Genomic DNA, 20,150 nt, shown 5'->3' on the forward strand with positions numbered 1-20,150 from the left:
GTTTCTCTGTACAGCTCTTTGTATTCCAAAATTGTAGTGTTCGGTGTCGATAATAGTGTATTCATGTGTCCTGTGCACTTTTTTATTGTGTCCTTAAATAATTTATCCTTCTCCTTTTCAATTTTCTCTTTGAAGTTGTTCTCATTCACCTTATCAACCATTATTACATTGTCAGCAATGAATTTGGACAATGTGTCCAATTTACCTAAAGAATCCTTTGCATTATCTATGTTACATTTTGGTGCAATCAATTTAAGAATTGGTATGGTGTCATCAATTACCTTGTAGGCCAATGCATTACAGTCTGTTATCTTCTTGATTGAATCCAGGAGTACCTTTGTTACATTAGTAGGTCTGAATTCACTTGATGAAGTGTCAAATGTCTGACCTATTACCTTAATTACCTCTGTGCTTCCAACATTTGTAATCATTTTTCTTGTGTTAACCTCCGGTGGATCAGTCTGAGTTTTCATTTCAACCAGTAAAGGTTTGTCTGATTGTTTAGGTGTCTCAGTGATTGTTGGTTTCTCTGCTTCAATATGTACCTCTGTCTCAGTAGGTTTCTCTGTATGCTCAACTGTCAGTGTCTTAGACTTAGTAGGTTTCTCTGTGCCAGCATCTATACCTTCAGTATTCTTCCCAGTATCCAATGATTGCTCTGTTGGGATCTCAACCTCAACAGTCTCTACCAGTTTTTCAGCAATGTTTCCACTATCATTATTATCATCATTAACCTTTGTAGTGTGCTTATCCACAACAATGTTTACTTCCTGAGTATCCACATTCATGGTGAATAGTATTTTAGATTCAAGATTAGTGTCATCATGTGTGATACCTTCACTATCAGTAAATTGGTGGATCAACAGTATGTATCGGTGCAGTATCCAAAGGTGGCGGTAAATTTTCAGCGATCTTGATGTTTGGAATACCACCAATTTTACCTTTCCCCTTGTCCTTATCCTTCTGATACACCTTGAATGTTTTCTTTGGCCAATTCATTTCCTCTTGTTTTTCTTTTTCAACAAAAAATATATCCCATTTATCAGCAGTCTCCTATGCAATCTCATTTACTCTACCTGCCATCAAACTTACTTGTCGGTGACCACTAGCAAAAATGGTTATGTTAGCCTCACAAATTAGATCATCAATTTTCTCTTTTGAGTTAACCGGATGTACAGCTAGAAGTTTTTCAACTTTTAGTTTCTTATCCAATTCCATCACTGCAATCCTTTTTGCATCTAATCTTCTATATAGTTCATTAGGTAAATCATTCACTACTTCAATTAATAACCTTTTTGTATATATCCAGATGTAAAATTATACTGTTCTCAATTCTTTCCTTGTCTGAATATTTGAATGTGTTATACAGTTTACTCACATTAGCCAAATTACCATCATCTGTTATTTCATTTAACAAATTATCTAATGAAGGTATGACTGGTTTCCGTTTCTTCTTGGGAGTTAGTTTCTTAACCGGTTGCCTTACTGCCTGTTGTTTCTTCCTTAAAGTTCTTGTTCTTTTGGGTGAAGGAGAGGGTACCAGTGAAGGTTTTCTCTTCCTCTCAACTCTTTTGAATTCAGCTGATATCTCATTGTCAGAAGATGTCCCAACTGGTGAAATGTGTGCCTCTGGTTGCAATCCTTCCAGCTCACTAGCCGTTATCCTAGTAAAGTTCATAACATTTTCTTTGATTTCCTGCACCTTCTTTGATGCATCCCTAATATACTTTTCTCTTTTCTTCCTTTGCTTCATTGTTTTCACACCACTCTCAATAGTTTCAGCACTACCAAAAACTTGTTCTATTGGTTCTCTTGGTGCATCTAACAAAGCTTTTGCATATGTTTCAATAATGTTGAGATCTACCTCATAGCCCATTTCAGTGACCCATACAGTCCTAGGAAGTACAAATTCCATCCATGTCTCATCCTTTTTTATGACAAAATAGATTTCTTTGCTATATTTATCCACTACACTCTGTGGTAGTCTTTCTCTAGTTTTCATTTTGGCTTGAAAAGCTTTAAAGTATTCAGTTATATTGTTGTCTTTTATAGTTCCCATGCCGGTAAAAGCTTCTAGTAATTTTTTTCCTACTGGTATGTCATATCCAAAGTCTTTTGGTTTTATACTGGGAATTTCCTAAGTGAAATACAACATTAAGCATACTAAAAGATTACCAAAGAGAAATGTCCCTTTCTTATCTCCTTTAATCTTTTTCAAATGATCAATGAGTTCATCTTTCAGCCATTCACACACATCAATCATTGCATTGTTGTTGACCATTTCATAAGCACTATTAATGCAAAGAATAGAAACTAAATTAAGTCTGTTTGCATGTGTAGTATTGTAACCAAGTACCATAATTATGAATCTCACATTGATGTCTTTGATGTAATTCACTCTTAGTGATCTACTGTCTGATGTTGCTCCAGTTAGGGTCATTACTTTGTTGTTAGGAACTTTGTTTGTTTTGTCTAGTCTGCTGCCGGTTGAGGGTAAACCAGTTACTGCCCTAATTGCTTGCCGGGTAAATTTGCAGACATAATCCTACCATAGAAATTCTCCATGTGCTCTACTTAGGACAATTCTCACTACTTCTTCTGGAAATTCAGGGATATTCAATATCTCAACAAAACCTAAAGTCTCCACAATCTTGTGTTCAGGTTTAACAGTGCCATTTTCATCACAAATTACCATTCTAAACATTCTCAACAATTCCTTAGAACCTAATTCTTCAATTTTGAAATGAATATAAACCCTAGGGTCTTCAGCATAAGCTACACCTTTAGGAATTTTTGAAAAAGCACCTATGGAATCATCTTGCTTAGCTACTTCGGGAATTATCTTAAACACGAGCCTAGGGAGTTTTACGTTTTCCATGATAGTAGGGTTCGCAATAAATTTGGGAGAAGAAGAAGAAGCCATTTGAAAAATACCTTTAGCTACCTGACAATATCTGAATGCTTGAAAGAAATCGCTTCACACCTTCGCCTTGAATGCCTTAGCTCTATTTTGCGCTCTCTATCGATTTTGAATGCTCAATGAATCAAAAATGAGGGAAATGTGATGATTTATAATGACTTTTCTCTCAACAACCACATTAAATGCTTGTCGTTAAGTGAAAACTTAACACATCTGCCAGTAAAGAAGAAATCTATCTTCTCACCATCGACTGAGGGTAATCTGTGTGATATTCAATTTGCTACAATACCCCCAAAGGGTTACTTCTCAGTTGGATGAAGAATCTCCTACCGGTGGAGGGTTACTCTGTTCTACTAATGAAGAAATAGTCTCATCAACATTTTGATCTGTCTTCTTAATCCATTGTTTTGAAAATTCATGCTTTACCTCATCAACCTTTTCTTTGCCTTTCAAACTAGATCCTTTATTATTTGTTGGTGAAGTCTCACTTCTTCAGAATTTTGCAATATGCCCAATCTTGTTACAAGCATAACAAGTCACATTATTCCTCAGAATAGCTTTTCCATATCCTATGTCGGTTTGTGTTCTACATTGGTTAGATAAGTGTCCATATCTTCCACAAACATAACATTTCACATTCATTTTGCAGTTTTATGAATTATGACCAACTTCGTTGCATTTGGAACATTGACCGGTGAGTGCATTAATGTTCTTATTGTTTCTAAATCTACATTGATTTTCTTTATGACCATATTTATTGCAATTGAAACATTTACCATTAAACTTGTAAGCATTAGGTTGTCTTACCGGTTTACTGTGATCATGATTGTTTGCAATACCGGAACTTTCTCCAACTTCAAATCCAAGTCCATTAGTATCTCCATTTGGTTTCTGACTTTTCAGCATATCATCAAGTTCTTCTGAACTTTTCTTGAATTTCTCTTTGTGTTGATTTGCAGTAGCCAACTCATTTTCCACAAATCCCTTTTGTCTCATAAGTTCAATTTTATCATGTTGCATGTGAGTCAGATCTGTCTTCAACATATCATTTTCATGACTGAGTCTTAGATTTTCATTTCCAACATCATTGAGTCTCCTAGTCAAGTCATCTTCATTCTTCTTTCTGTCTTCAATGTCTTTACAAAACCTCGTAGTCATATCTAGCATTTCATTCTTCATAGTACTATTTTCTTGTCTTAACTTGTTCACAAGTTCATTAAGAGTTTCATTTTCATCATTATCATTCTACATCTTCTCATGAAGTTATTCTCATTTATTTTGAGCTATAGTAAGATTCTCCAGAAGTCCTTGAATGAATTCCTGTGCAGTCCTCAGATCATCTTTAGTTTTGATATTCTTCAACTTCTCTACATCATAATCTACAAGAGCTCCTTCCAATTGTTTTCTTAAGTTCTCCATCTGTACCGGTGTCAGAATCTTCCTCAAGTTGTTAGGCTTTTGAAAATAGAGGACCAGGATCTCATACCAATTGTTAGGATTATTGATAGTCCCAAAGATACTGAGAGGGAGGGGGGGGTGAATCAGTATCTAACCGGTTAACAAAATATTTAAACTTATTAAGAATTTTGCATCCTAAAACAGTGTACCAGTAAATACGAATTAATGTAGCAAATAATAATAACAGAGACACCATAGAGATCACACCATAACACAAGATATTTAATGAGAAAACCTGACGTGGGAAAAACCTCAATGGGATTTGTGACCCACAATATTCACTCATTGGCCAATGAATAAATATTACTTACAATGAGGGGTCTGCACATGCAGGAAGGCCAACTGCCTAGAGCACACTGCTCAATAAGAGTACACTGACTACAAAAGTGGATTATGAAATCCAATACAATGTACTACTTCAAAATAGCATCAACTATGCCAGGTTCAGTACCGATTTAAGCTCATTCCATTACCAAAACCTTCGTTGTCAACTATATCACCTTATACATAATTTTCATACTTCCATACATGCTTACTTCTATTAAATGACCTATAAGATCTCATAGATATATATGAGTCTTTTTCAATATTCCATGTCGGCTTATACAAAAGATAATTACATTTAAATACAATAAACAAAAGTTTATTCCCTGTCGACTGGGGTGTCAGTATGCATTATTGCCATTGTCAGTGAAGTGTCTACCGGTGTATGTAGATGTCTATTGTCGGTGCCGGTAACTATCGATGGCTTACCAAATGAATACCAGTTGGTTGCCAAGTGGTTGCCATCAATGACAATATCAACTATTCTCATAAGAGTGTAGAATGCCAACAAAATGGTCGTAACTGATTCATATGTGACTTTGCCTCCTACGACCACAACACATCCATCTGAGGCTCCGGTATGATTTAGTTTTTTAGTCTATTTAATTTTAGTTATTATGTGTTATCTGACATATATGTTATTAACATGTATTTATGTTGTTTTACCAGTTACAGCCTCCTTCAGGACATCCCACGGATCCTCAGCCTCACCCAATTGCAGAAGACAGAGATGAGGTAATAAACATTTCAACTTCAAACAATTTAGAGTTTAGTATTTAGTTATTTTGATGTTATATTGAGAAAATATATTTGATACGACATTTGAAGTGTCCTGCCATCTGCAGAGCCACGTACTGCTTCGAAGAGGCTCGCTTTTGATGATTCGCCACAGTCATAGATACCGATAGAGACATATAGTTATAGTTGTGGTCATTGAAGGACCAATTTTTTAATATATTTGACATTTGTATATGTATATACCGACTTTGACAGACATGGCACATGCCCCATTTTCGTAACTATTATTGATTTGGCGTCTATGCCATTTTTTGATATGTACATGATTATTGTTCATTTTGATTATATGAAACTTGATATTCAATCCAATTTGTTCATTGATATGTATGAAACGTGATATTCTCGAAACTTAGTTATTTGCTATTGAAATGTGATCAAACTTGTTCATTGTGTATATGTCTTGAAATGTGATCCAATTTGTTCATTACTTGTAACTCATATGGTGTATACTTTTAAACTATCTATTGCTCATATTGTGTATACCCAAGTACCGACACCGGTAATGTTGATATTGTGTATTTTGATTGAGTGAATTTTCTTTGAGTCCTTCGTGGATGAAGAGATTGGAGTGAAGTTATTATTTCATAAACTCATGCTTATGGAGAAAAGTTCATCATTTCAAGAACCAATTAAGACAAGATTTGAGCGCACAAAGAAGATTTGAAATTTATCTAAGGATGAATCAGCTTAGGTAGGGTTTTCATTTTAATTTTATTCCATAACAAGTCGGCCTTAGGGTAAGAGATACACCTATTCATCCAAATTGCCTATAAAAGAAGAGTTGAAGCACTTATGGATGATTCATGTGAACATATGGGGTCATTTTGTTGCTGCCTAAAAAATAATCTCTTGGTTTCAGAAAAATCGATTCCATTTTCTTGTGGTGAGATTTTTTTTGTCGCATCAAAAACTGTCAAAAACCATCAATGAGAGGTGGCAAAATAGTGCATCTTTCATTCTTCTTGTCATGGGAATGAACCATCAACGCGAGCTCATTTGGGTGGCTGAGTTTATGCTAGGTGTACCCTTGTCTTGCTCCCCAAGACATCTGATCGTTCCGAGCAACCTCATAGTGATGTTTTCCCTTGAGCGCTCAAAGTGGAAAAAATGGTCAAACTTTGACATCGTGTAACTCGGAGACTGTGGCACTTATGGATGATCCATGTGAACCTATGGGGTTGTGTTGTTACTTCCTAAAAAATCCTCTCTCAGTTTTGGACAACTCGATTTTGTTTTCTTGTGGTGAGATTTTTTCTATCGCATCAAAAACCGTCAGTGAGAGGTGGCAAAATAGTGCATCTTTCGTTCTGCTTGTCATGGAAATGAACTGTCAGCACAAGAACATCTAAGTGGCTATTTTTATGCTAGATGTTCCCTTATCTCACTCCCCAAGATGTCTGATCATTCTGAGCCACCTCGTAGCGACGTTTTCCCTTGAGTGCTCAAAGTGGAAAAATGGTCAAACTTTGATGTCACGTAACTCAGAGACCATGGCACTTATGGATGATCTGTTTGAACCTATGGGGTCATGTTGTTTCTTCCTAAAAAATCCTCTCTTAGTTTAGGACAACTCAATTCCATTTTCTTGTGGTGAGATTTTTTCTGTCGTATCAAAAACCGTCAAAAACCATCGGTGAGAGGTGGCAAAATAGTGCACCTTTCATTCTGCTTGTCGTGGAAACCAACCATTAGTGTGAATGCATCTAGGTGGCTGGGTTTATGCTAGGTGTTCCCTTGTCTTTCTCCCCAAGGCATCTAATCATTTTGAGCCACCTCGTAGCAATGTTTTCCCTTGAGCGCTCAAAGTGGAAAAAATGGTCAAACTTTGACATCGTGTAACTCAGAGACTGTGGCACTTATGGGTGATCCATTTGAACCTATGGGATCATGTTGTCACTGCCTAAAAAATTCTCTCTTATTTTAGGACAACTCAATTCTATTTTCTTGTGGTGATATTTTTTCTATCGCATAAAAAACTGTCAAAAACCATCAGTGAGAGGTGGCAAAATAGTGCATCTTTCGTTCTGCTTGTCATGGGAATGAATCATCAGTGCGAGTGCATATGAGTTTCTAGGTTTATGCTAGGTGTGCCCTTTCCTTTCTCCCCAAGATGTCTGATCGTTCCAAGCCACCTCATAGCGACGTTTTCCCTTGAGTGCTCAAAGTGGAAAAAATGGTCAAACTTTGGTGTCATGTAACTCGAAGACCATGGCACTTATGGACTATCAGTTTGAACCTATGGGGTCATGTTGTTGCTGCCTAAAAAGGGCTCTCTCAGTTTTGGACTATTCCTACTAGCCCTTCAAATCGATTAATTCAATAATAACTCAAATCTTTCCCAAAACACTTGGAAAAAAATTGCATATTCAGATACCCATTTGCAAATTATTTAACATATGTCAGAATTAGACTGAGTTATTTATAATCAAATAGTACAAATTTATAATCAAATGGTACAAATTTGGGGTCTCAAAATTTGCAAATTAGCCCCATCGACACTTTCATATATAAAATTTGGCATCTAATATAAATGATCAAGCTCATTACTGTTTATATTTACAAAATTTTGCATCTAAATATGCAAATTACAACTCGTTGTTGTTTTTTTATACAAAAAATAGCATCTAGATATGCACATTACAACTCATTATTGTTTTTTTATACAAAATTTAGCTTCTAGATATGCACATTAGAACTCATTGATGTTTTTATATACAAAATTTGGCATCTACATATGCACATTAAATCTCATATGCATATTACAGCTCATATGCATTTAGAGAACATCCAAAAAAGTGAAGTTACAACATTTCACAAAAGATATATACAAAATTTTCAAAATTATTCTACCATATTGTAGAATTATTCTTTTAAATGGCCCAAAATCAATCAAGTGAACCTTCTGGATCAGCGCTAACCCTTAGTGTCTCAAGTATTGCCTCGTGGTCTAATTCATGAACTTTCCACAAATCCTTGTTAAGAGGTCTACCAAGATATTTAATCAAATGAATATTTGTTGCAACAAGAAGGCTTGAGTAATGAAGAATATGTCTATGTGTCTCAAAGTCCTCAAACAACCAGGCATTAGAATTTTTGATAGGGTACTTGCATTTTATAGAAGGATAAGTTAATGGCAAAATCAATACAATGACTACTAAATAAATGAGTTTAAGAGGTCTCGATACAACTTGACATAGCAACGGTACCTTCTAAGCCATGTCCCTGTCACAACAATGGATCCTATTGGGTACTCAATACCCTCTCCATCAACCACTATAGAAGTCAATTTCTTTTTGGCCTCAATACAATGACACAAAAAGTAATTTGTTCCTTCTTCGTTGTTCTCATCCATAATAATTGCATATACATGACCTCCATTTAAATGAAGGATATAAGTTAATACCAAAATCAGCATAAGTTAATACTAATAAATTAAGCTTAAAATTGTAGCAAATTGCAGCCCTTTACTTGGTTCAACTATGTTTGATACAATGTCAAAATCCACTGATGCTTCAATCTGGTTCATTTGTAGTGCTCTAGGAAGTTGATATATATCTAGGGTTTGTAAAGGTCTACAAGACCATTGGTCAACCCACTCTTTTGATTCACATTCATCCCACACAAAATGCACACACGAAGAGCAAAAGCATGCAATCTGTCTAGTATAAATAACTAGTGATGTTGCATTTGAACTTCTAAATGAATGGATTTCACTTGATCTAGTAAGTGTACAACAATCTAGATAGTTTTCAATGTTAGATTTACTTATTAACCAAAAATATCTAGAAACCATAGACTTACCTGCATTACCTAGTCCCATCGTAGAGTTACACCATTGCACAATTGTTTCTGCATCTATTAACATTTCACCACCTTCGTACTTCAATTCCTCTCTGGTAAGAGCTCTTTTTACTCATGCTCCCACACCATCATGCTCTCCCTTTCCATGCCCTGTCTCAATGAAATTCCAAAAATGTTGCACACTACTTCTCACATGCATCCTAGTCAACTAGTAGAACATCCTTGCATTCTTGAATTGTGCGGTGCAATTGTCCGACTATATTAAGTGTTGGTTGTATCTTATATCTATTTCCCTTAAACTATCATAGAAGACTGTAGAGCATCATTGCACAAACTCTGAGGAATGAGTATGGTCATCGCTGATATAGAAGTGATACTCTTATAACCTTTTTGTCCTTCTCGGTGCTATCATGTGCATGCATGAATGCTATGTGTACAAAAATTGTAACTTGTGTAGAGTGATAATACATAGATTGTACTTCATTTTGTGGCTTTAGTGTATATTTCTCAGCAAAATCAACGACAGAGACAATAGTGCCAAGGGGGAAAGTGTCCTTACACAACTTGAATTGCTCATCTAATCACCTAGCTCTATGTGTGTGACCTATGTACTCATACACTAGTTTCTCTTGAAACATCTTCATAAAATCAGCTACGCATATATCCCTTTTCACTAACTCACACCTCTTTAATTCTTTTTCATCTTTAACACCATATGTGGCTGACTTATATTTTCCAATTGAAACTAGTTCCTTACCAATTTCATGTGTGCTATCCAAATGTAGGCATCTGTGCAACTGTTGCAAACCGCCACATGTAGGACAAAAACCTCTCAAACACATCATCTTATAGTAAATGTACCCATCATCTCGTTTACATAGTACACTTGAAATAAATTCTCTTGGTGACTTAGGAGGTGCTTGTAGACCACATTCCTGCAAAACATAGTTACTATGCAAAGTACAACATATATAGCAATAAATATCATAATGCATGGAAAATTCAACATGGACCCTACAACAACATGTAGTATGTACATGATTAATCTTAACATAAAATGGTTTTGTCATCTCAAAAAATCTTTGACTAATTTTAATCTGAGGAAAGCTTTGAAGAAACCTTTCATAAAATTGCATTTGAGTGGTATCTAAATAGTGTTTTGAATGTGGCTCGCGATTACTAATTCCAATTCGCCTTCTAACAACATCTCTTTGGTTGGGTGAAACCCTTGTGTTGTCATGCCAATATTTCTCAATTAACGTTCTTAGTGCATCAACAACAACCTTGTCCTTGTGTGGGAGTCTACCTAGGAATTCCCAAAGAGAATTATTGTTAGGATCCTCGATTTTCTCTCGCCTCTCTAAGGCATAGTGTAATGTGGTTCTACTTATCCTTAATTACTTTCTTATTTTTCTTATTAAATGAGATTTTTTCATTTCCTTTCCCATTATGGTTGATGTGAGGACACGACGAGTAACATTAGCATCTTTAGTGTGTAATTTCTAACCAATGGCTTGGTATGCATCAAAAAGATTTCTCACAATGGTTCTTTCACTATTAGTTTTGGATGTTCTTAACCCCAAAATTTTCATTGTCTCTCTAAATTTCAGCTTTTTAATCATTGCAACAACTAATTGGCATCTTCCACTTTGATTTAAGTTTTCAAAATAGTTATTCCAAATTCTTCTAACCGTTCTTCTACAAGTTCTTTTGGAAATTTTATCATGCATTGGCTTCACAATATTTTCATCAATATCTATTAGGAACTTTGGTTTTCTACGAATTATTCTAAGAGGTGTTAAGATTGGTGCATGCTCTTTGATTTCATTAGGTGCATTATGTGCATTGATCACATCAAATTCAAATGGTATATCTTTTTCAATTTCAATAACATGTGCATTCACCAAATCATTTTCAAATGGTGTATGTTCATTGCATTCATTAGGTGCATTCATCATATGTATTTGAATTGGTGTATGTTGATCATTTTGATTTGGTGCATTCATCATATCAATTTTAATTGTTGCATTAGATGACGTACCTTCACGTAATCTCCTCATATGCTCCATTTGTCTTTCCTTTGCTGCCTCTCTTTGTTCATTTGTTCCTCTCTTGTTCTTTCCCATTGTCCTACACATAACATCATGATGACAATCCACAATCAAATAGCAAAAAAACAACAAATGATCATCATTTTGTTATAGTCTAAAGTAACAATAATAAAATAACTTCAAAAAAAACCAAAATACAAGACAAATCAATCATGATCAAAGCAAAAAAAACAACAAATGATCATGATTTTGTTATAGTCTAAAGTAACAATGATAAAATAACTTCAAAAACAATCCAATATATGAGACAAATCAATCATTCCAAAGCAAAAGTGACAAAAGAATATGAAAACTTGACTGTTACTGTCCTAGAAAATCATGTGCAAAAGCAATGGGGCCTTCAAACAACTTGCAATGCTGGTTTTTAGGCCATTGGGACTAAAATATATGAAGATTTTCCCATAACCCGTATGGGTTATGGAAACCTTTTATGTGAACGTTCACAATTTCTCATAACCCGTACGGATTATGTAGAACTAGAAGTTTTGGCCTTAGTTCTATATAACCCGTATGGGTTATGTAGAACTAGAAAAATGAGAGGGGGAGAGGGAGAGGGAGAGAGAGGGATATTGGGGAAAGGAGAGGGGGAGAGGGAGAGGGAGTTGAGAGAGAGATAGAGAGAGAGAGAGAGAGAGAGAGAGAGAGAGAGAGAGAGAGAGAGAGAGAGAGAGAGAGAGAGAGAGAGAGGAGATAGGAAGAGAGGGAGAAAATAGGATAAGGAGAGGGGGAAGGAGATAAATTCAGAGAGAGGGAGAGGGAGAGGGAGGGCAGAGATGGGGAGAATAGGATAAAGAGAGGGAGAGGGAGAGAGAGAGGGAGAGAAAGAGAGATAAGATAATGAGAGGGGGAGGGAAAGGGGGGAGAGAGCGAGGGAGGGGGAGAGAAAGAGAGAGAAGGGGGAGAGGGTGAGAATAGGATAGGATAATGAGAGAGAGAGAGAGAGAGAGAGAGTAGGAGGAGGAGAGGGTGAGAGACATGAGGTAGAGAGAGAACAAGAAGGAGAAAAGGGTGAGAGAATCAAAAAAGAGAGAAGTGTGAGGGGGAGAGAGATGCGATAGAACTCAAGGAAGATAATTAGGGCTCAGAATAGACAAAGACAATGATGGGGGAATGAAGATGTGAGAGAGAGGAAAAGAAGAGATACATGCATGCATACAAACATATATACATATATCTATATAAATATATGTATATATAATTATAGATATACACATACATATATAAAGACATATTATATAGGTATGTCTAAAATATGTGTAGTAAATGCTAAGTTTACAAGCATACATTATTATGTCTTCATAACCCGTATGAGTTTTGTGAAAAAAAAAATATTTTTAGTTTTACATAACCCGTACGGGTTTTGTGAAACAAAAAAAAAATGTTTTTAGTTTTACATTACCCGTACGGGTTTCGTAAAACTAAAAATAATGGTGTTAGTTCTACATAATCCATACGGGTTATTTAGAACTGCGAATAGTACTTTTTGTTTTTCAAAACCTGTGTGGGTTTTGGCTTGGTATGAGGGTTGGAAAATGAACCTAAGGCTTGCAAGCCCATTTCCCCCCCTTTTTTGTCCCTTTACACATTTTTTCATCCTCCAACATGATTTCTCGACTTCATCGTCGTCAAGTTTACAAATGATCAAGTGGGTATCTCTAAAACTATCACCATAATCTCACACATCTTCTTCGTTTTCTAACCATATAAAGTTTTTCTATTTTTGGACAACATTAGCATAGTAAACTTTAATTTTCTTTATTAGTGCCTTGACAATCCTCACAAACATATGTCTACCATTTTTTCAATAAATTTTGATATACTTGACGAAATTCAAAATAAATTAAATATTATTGTTCTACACTAGATTCTATACACGTTTAAAAAAAAAGTTTGCATTTTTTATTATTTTGATGCAAGTTATGCCCAACGCACGAACAGGTACCAAATGTTTCAGGATACGGACACTTCAAAAAATCATAAAAAAAAATTACTCAATGGAAAATTACAAAAAAATACACAACTTATAGATCTCACTCGTACCTATCATCCTACCAAAGGGTTTTGTAAAATAGTAAATCTAACTATATATTTTGTGCAGCACACAAAAACAACTATGTTATATTTTTCTGAAAAAATAAGGAACAGTTTTTCGTGCATGAAAAGTTTGACCCTTTTAATCTTATCCAATTTTAAAACAATTTAGTAGTTTAGAAACTAGATTCAGCGTACTACAATTCTTATTGTTTTCTCAACTCCTAGTTTTGAGTGCATGACCTTCAAATATCTCTTTGAAGTTCATGTTTACCTTTTTTTAGAAGAAAAAAAAAGTGGCCACTTATACCCCCCTTTTTGTTCACCATCTTGGTGCACTTACCCAACTCCAACTCCCAGTCCTGTCCATTTGGGCTTTGCAACACTATATGGGAAAGCATATGATTGTCTTTCTCATCGATGAACTGTAAAACAAATGCAAGAGGAATGCGTTGCATGAAAGAGAGCTGAGCAATGTATATCCATGTGTAATTTCTCTCTCTCTCTCTGACTCTCCCTCCCTCTCTCTCTCTCTCTCTACCTCTCTGTTTCCCATTCTCTCCATACCTCCCCCCTTCTCTCCCTCGCATTCTCCCTCCATCTCTTCCTCTATCTCTCTCTCTCTCTCTCTCTCTCTCTCTCTCACTCACTCACACACACACACACACACTCCCATTTTAAAATTGTGATAATTAGCAAATTATTTCCAACCACATCCAAATTCTAGTTTATGATTTTCATATGATTGCCTTTCTCATATATTAACTATGAAGCAAATGCAGGAGGAATGTGTTTCATGAAAGAGATTTGAGCATTGTATATCCATCTCTCTCTCTCTCTCTCTCTCTCTCTCTCTCTCTCTCTCTCTCTCTCTCTCTCTCTCTCTCTCTCACTCTCCCTTTCCCCTTCTCTCTGTATCTCCCCCCATCTCTCCCTCTCACTCTCTCTCCCCTTCTCCCTTCCTCCATACCCTCTCTCTCTCTCTCCCTATCTCTCTCCCATTTTTGAACTATTATAATTGGGAAATTCTTTCCAACATCCAAATTCTAGTTTATGATTTGCATATGATTCTCTTTCTCATCTATGAATTGTGAAACAAATATGTGAGGAATACGTTGCATGAAAGAGAGTTGAGCATTGTATATCCATGTGCAATCTCTCTCTCTCTCTCTCTCTCTCTCTCTCTCTCTCTCTCTCTCTCTCTCTCTCTCTCTCTCTCTCTCTCTCTCTCTCTCTCTCTCTCTCTCTCTCTCTCTCTCACACACACACACACACACACACACACACACACACACACACACTTTTCCTATATGCGAAGATATCAGTTAATGGATATTTATCCAATATTCAATCCCTTTCCATTTGGGCACCAAGGTTCAAATGTTGGGCATCAATGGGAGTTTAAATGGTGCCTATATAAAAAAAAATGTTCAGGTATCAGATATATGTTATGTGGACCACACAAAATAGGATTGTGGGTCATTTTGTGCATTCCAATGGTCCCTACATTCTTTTTGCAGGCAACAAACAAGGGGTTTTAGACATATAAGGACAAAATTCTTCTTTTTTGAGATTCTTAGATAGACAAATTTGTCATTGGAAAATTTTTTAGAGCATCTTTGTGGAGGTATAATGGGGAACACCAGTCATCAAAAGAAAAAACGTAAAAGAAAGCTTTCAAATGAGAAAATTGAAGTATATAGACAAAGAAATAGAGAAGGTAATAAGAGGAGAAGACAAGTTATGTCAAATATTGGTGAAGCATCTACAAATGTTACTTCACGTGAAGAGGAAGTTGAATTTGAAAATGTTGAGCAAGTTATTGAAAATGAAAATGAAAATGTAGATATTGATATTGGAAATGTTGAACACGATATTCAAATTAGGAATGATAATGTTGAAATAGATATTGAAAATGTTCAACATGATATTGAATTTAGAAATGAAAATGTGGGAATTGACATTGAAGGTGAAAATTTGGGAGTGGAAATTGACATTGAAGGTGAAAATTTGGGAATTTACATTGGAGGTGAAAATCTAGTAAATTTTGACATTGAAGGTGGAATTGTTCAACCAAGTGAACATTATGTAATACCGAATTACATGAGAAATGAAGACCCTCTCATGGAAGAAAGACAAATTCCAAATTTAAGACCTTTAAGAACCCCAAAATGGTTACTTGAAATTGATGAGCATTATTGACAATCTTGAAAGCAAGAGGCCAACATGAACCATTTGATTGTGGGCTACACAACTTTTCAACCCATGAGCAATGCCAACTTTTTGTTCAATTGCTAAAGATGAATAAAAAGAGACCCTTGCTAGCCAAATTGAAGATTCGTATGAACAAGAAGATGGAGAAAAATTCTATTATTGTCAGAAATCTTTTTAATACTCTCAATTCTATTGAAAAAAATAGCAAGGAAAATGATAAGATAGCCACTCGAAGAGTCATTACAAGCTCCTTAGTAAACCATCATTTGTTAAAGACTCGCTTTATGAGACAAACTTGTGCTGATTTGAACATAAATTGAAAAACTTTGGATAGAGCACTTGCAAGAAGAGAAAGACTCAATGATCCTCTTCAAAATGATACATGAGCTTTTGGTTGTAGGTTTTCATGTTTTGATAAGAAGTTGACCGAAAATGTGAAGGAAAAAATTCAACAATTTTGGCACTGTAACTCTAGAGTACCACCCAATGTAACAGATGTTTTAAAGTTAAGAGTTGGCAATCAAGATCGCTCACCGCATCCTAAACATTTCTTGGAATCGAGCCAAATAATGTTGTACAAATTTTTTTGTGAAACACATCCAACTTTGCAAATATCACAAAGCGTCTTTGAATCTTTGAAGCCATTTTATTGTGTACCTCTTAAGATTCATAATACTTGTTGTCACAAATACCATGTGGAGTTTTTAGTGTACCATGAACTTTTATGGTATATTTGTTCTACTTTGCATACTAATGAAATGTTGCAAGAGTGTGGTGTAATGCAATTTCCAAGATCATAAAGAGACTTGCTAGATCTATTTTTAAGTCCTAGAGATGATGGATGCTTTTTCTATATAAATGATTGTTTAAATGATAAGTTCTCACAATGTGGTGGCTTGTGAATGTTTGTTTCATGTTTTCATGATAGCAGTGAACATGAATTTGGAAAGAATATTATTGAGAAAAAGAGACATGAGACAATGAAATATACTTTGAAGAGTGGAGGTGAAGGTTCTAGATGTGAGTTGGTCTCCAGAGAAGTCAGTGTTGTTGATATTATTTTAGATTTTAAGGAAAATATTTTCTACAAGTATGCAAGGCATACCCATAGTTCTCAGTGGTTGGATTAGTAGTTTGGGATGTGTAAGAACTCTTTCCTGATTTGCACTATTATATCAGTGGTCAATTTTGCAGAAAACCGGGTACATTGCAACCACAAAATGACATGCAGGTTTAGTATTACAATTCAATTCAGATTTCTATTTTTGTTCACATAACATATAGACATGTCCCTGATAGTACAGAAGAGGATGGGAAGATAATCAAGGAGTATCATTTTTATATGAGTGATGATAGATCTCACTCCTCTGAGTATATGCAACATTGTTTCGATATTTTTTTGGAGTTCTTGCATGAGAAAGGTATTGCAATAGACCGACATCTCATATGGTCAAATAACTGCATGGGTTAATTCAAGAATGCTCAAGTGTGTTTTATTGGTTGAGTATAATGCATGTAGAGAGGGGTGTACCTCAAATTTGGAGTTTTTTTGGAGCTGGGCATGGGAAGGGGGAGCATGATGGAGAAGTTACATGTTTGAAGAGAGCTCTAGTTAAGGATCAATTGATGATTTCATGTGCCATATTATCTAATGCATGTTCTATTATTGATTGGTGTAGTTCAATAATGTCACAGGGAGGGACACTTGATTTATAAATGCACAAATTCTTTTGGTTGGTTGAGGAGGGCATAGTGGGAGATAGATTGGATTGTCAAACAATTAAAGATTCTTCAAAGATGCATTCATTTCACAACTTAGATGCAAGTACATGGACCATTTGGACACGAGATTTGTCTTATTTTTGTTAGAGTTGTGTTTAATGTGACTGGGATCAATGCAAGTCAAGTGTTTGGGTGGATACATGGGTTCCACAATATCTAACTCCTTTATCTCAAACAATATCCATGCCAAATGATGACATGGAAAGTTCAATTGAGTATAGCCATCTCTCAGATCTTCTACAACCAAGACATATTTTTGCAATGGTTGCACTATAGGGGAATGAAGAGAGACTAGACTATTTGTTGGCACAACATATACAAGGAAAGCATAAGCTAATGTAGTCGATGATAGATGATGATGGTTTCATGTATCCTATAGGTTTCGTTGTTGTTGCAAGAACTTGGTTGCAAACATACAAGATTCAAAAGAATGACATACCTGCATTTGAAGACTATGAGAGAAATAAAACCATTCTCATGTATTTGCACCTTATTATAGCTACAAATGTCAAGTTGTTGAAGCATAAAGAAAGAACAGAGACAAAAGAACTATGGACAATGAGTAGTGTTGATCATGACGAAATATTGGATACTCTTAAGCAAAGAGATGACCCTTCAGGCACACTTGAGTAGCAGGTCTTTATTATCTTTTAATTTTTTTTATCATGTATTTCATTTCAAATAATGATCATAATGATCTTGCATTTCATTTCATTAACAATTATTAAAAATGTAGGTCTTTTTGATGGACAATACTATTGCATCACCATTTTACTTCAACATTTATGGTACATTCGATATAATTCGTAAGTAGGTATCTTCATGGTGTATAATCCCACCTCTTCATTTATTATCATGGATTTCATTTGAAATAATGACCATAGTATCATAGTACTATGTTGTTCACATTTCTTATTTTGGTCTTCATTTATATGTAGGCATTTCTCTACATAAGATTGGAGCGGGACGTGAGGATATCAGATGGACATGGAGTAGGATGTATTTGTATACAAGTACATTGATGTAACTTTTTTTAGATGGTATACGATATACTTGTATACGAGTAAAAATATATACAATGTATTTGTACATGATTACATTGGGGTAGTTGTATTGATGATATACAATGTATTTGTACATTAGTATATTGGTGTAGTTGTATTGACGATATATAGTGTATTTGTACATGAGCATATTGGTGTAGTTGTATTGACGATATAATGTATTTATACATGAGTACATTCGTGTATTTGTATTGATGAAATACAATGTATTTGTAGATGAGTACATGGGTAAAAAAAAGGACATGTAGTTGTAATGGTGATTATGTGTCACAATATATTCAAATCATGATGACTATGATGAAAAATATGCATAGACTAACAAATCTTATGTGTATGACCCACTTATGTATGTTAATGGATGTAACATGTAAGTGTATAATGGTAATTATGTGTCTATAGTATATAAAAATAATGATGCTCTTGGTCATTACTGCTTCCCTAAATTCATTAGGGTTCTCCTAGGTTCACTATGGCTTAATATAGGCTTGTTCATCTAGGTTGTCCAAGGTTCACTAGGACACTAGTAGGGTATGGCCCTGAGCATTTGACCAAGTAGGGAGGAAAAATAGGAGCATTAATAGGGAAAAAATTCCTAACCAAACATGTTGGAACTGACAATTTTCACCCATGACAAGAAGAACGAGAATTGGCTCCATTGCAACTTTTCATTGAATGCATCTAATGATTTTGGTGTCAACTAAAAAATCGCTTCCCTAGGAAAACCACTCGAAATCTTCAAAATCCAAGACAAGCTATTGTAGAAGTCCCTCACATGACCCTATAGGTTGAGATAGATCATTTGCAAGTTCCACAGATTCTGAGATATAGCCTACCAAAGTTTGATAGTTTTTCACACTTAGCATGCTCAAGGGATAATGCCACTAGGGTATGGCCCTGAATGTTCGACCTAGTAGGGCAAAAAAAAAAAGAGCATGCCTAGGGTAAAAATTCCTAATAGGACATGTTGGAACTAACGGTTCATGCCCACAATGAGAAGAATGAGAATTCGGCTCTGTTCCAACTTTTCATTGAATGTATATGATGATTTTTGCATGAACTGAAAAATCGCTACCCTAGGAAAACCACTTTGAATCTTGAAACTTTGAGGCAAGATATTGTAGATGGCCCTCATGTGACCCTATAGGTTTAGATGGATCATTTTCAATTTTCATGTATTTCGAGATATAGCTTGTCAAAGTTTGACAATTTTTCACACTTAGGGCGCTTGAGGGATGATGCCGCTAGGGTATGGCCTTGAGCGTTCAACCAAGTAAGGAGGAAAAATAGGAGCATGCCTAGAGTAAAAAATCCTAACCAGACATGTTGGAACTGATGGTTTACACCCATGATGAGTAGAACGAGAATTTGGCTCCGTTGCAACTTTTCATTGAATGTATCTAACATTTTTTGTGTTAACTGAAAAATCACTACCCTAGGAAAACCACTCTAAATCCTAAACAACATGATACAAGCTATTATAGATGGACTCCATATGAGCATGTAGGTTCGTATAGATCATTTGCAAGTGCCATGGATTCTGAAATACAACTTGTAAAAGTTTGACAATTTTTCACACTTAGGGTGCTTGAGCGATGATGTCGCTAGGGTATGGCCCTGAGCGTTCGACTAAGTAGAGAGGCAAAATAG

The sequence above is a fragment of the Cryptomeria japonica genome, chromosome 7 (genome assembly GCF_030272615.1).
Source record: "Cryptomeria japonica chromosome 7, Sugi_1.0, whole genome shotgun sequence".
In the NCBI taxonomy this organism is placed as follows: domain Eukaryota; kingdom Viridiplantae; phylum Streptophyta; class Pinopsida; order Cupressales; family Cupressaceae; genus Cryptomeria; species Cryptomeria japonica.